The following is a 1,355-nucleotide window of genomic DNA, read 5'->3' as shown; positions in this document are numbered from 1 at the left end:
CCAATCAGCGGCCGCGCGCCACCCTGGGTTCGCCCCCCAACCATGCCCCCCAACCCTACCAATCAGAACACAGTTGCTGTGGAGACCGCTTGGCGCCAGTGCCCAAGGTTGACGTCAACGCAGCCCACGCGAGGGGCCCCAAAGAGGGGTCTGAAAAAAGGGGTGGGTGGAGGGGCTGTACGAACACAAACAAAAAAAGGCGGGGGAGTGCGGAGAAAAGCCCACTCACGGCTCCAAAGTGCAGAACTGCTGGAGAACATGGGGGGGAAAGTACATTTGTCTAAAAATTTAAAATCCGACGGGCAAAAACATGTATGCTGAGTTGTAAAGACAAGAAAGCAGGAGACGAGACTTCTCCGCCAGGGACACACACGAGACATGGGGCTCACTTGTTAACAAATGAAGAGCTCTTGGAAACTAGTAACAGGAAGACCACACCGAGCCAGAAAAATGGGCAAAAGAGGAGGAAACTGGCAATCCACAGGAAAACGCTAATGGCTAACAGACTGAGGGACAAAAACCCCGACCAAGACTCTTACAGAAATGCTAAACCGGGACCCAGCAAGTGCGGTGCACAGGAGCCTCTCCGCGCTCGGCCGCGCCTTGTAGGACACAGTGAGAGACTGGCAGGTGACACGGGGAAGTCTCATTAACTCAGGACAATGGCGAGGTAGAGCTAATAAAGATCAGTAACTCTGTAGTACAGTTAGTGAAATATACAAGCTGGTGAAGTTTGTAGAAATAAACTAGTAACTGTTTTCATTTGTTTGTTAAGAATGAACATCTATGCAGGTAAATCTGGAAAAGTATACAAGAAATTGTTAACTAGCCACTTCTAGAGAAGAGGGATGGGGGGGAAGAGGATGAAGGAGGGGTTTTTCCCTCCTCCAACCCATACTGTCTGAATGTCCCTGCCAGATATATGTTTTATTTTTTCCTGGTAGTAAAATTAATGAATTATAAAAAGCTCATTAATGTAGCCTCTGATCCAGTTATTCACTCTCAAAGAACTAGAGCAAAGGAAATAAGTAAAGATGCGCAAAAGATTATATGCAAGTGCATTCATGGGGCATTTTACTAAAAAAAATGTGCTCTGCAGAGAAATTAAATTGTAGTCTCGTAAATCCATACATTGCAATTTTATATGGCCAATTAAAATGATTTTAATTTTAAAGGAAAAATTCATAAAATACAGTTAATTACAAAAAGCAGGTTACGAAATTACAATTTATGTTTAGTAAGTTTTAAGTCTAAAATAAAAATTACACTTAAAAAGTATAAATATAAATCAGTAGTTTTTTGCTACATGAAGAATCTCCTAGCTTGGGCTGGGGTGGGGTTTTAAACTCAAGTCT

The sequence above is a fragment of the Pteronotus mesoamericanus genome, unplaced genomic scaffold (assembly GCF_021234165.1).
Source record: "Pteronotus mesoamericanus isolate MK-2021 breed Mesoamerican mustached bat unplaced genomic scaffold, CSHL_Meso_final scaffold_128, whole genome shotgun sequence".
Lineage (NCBI taxonomy): Eukaryota > Metazoa > Chordata > Mammalia > Chiroptera > Mormoopidae > Pteronotus > Pteronotus mesoamericanus.
This window is presented reverse-complemented; position numbering follows the sequence as displayed.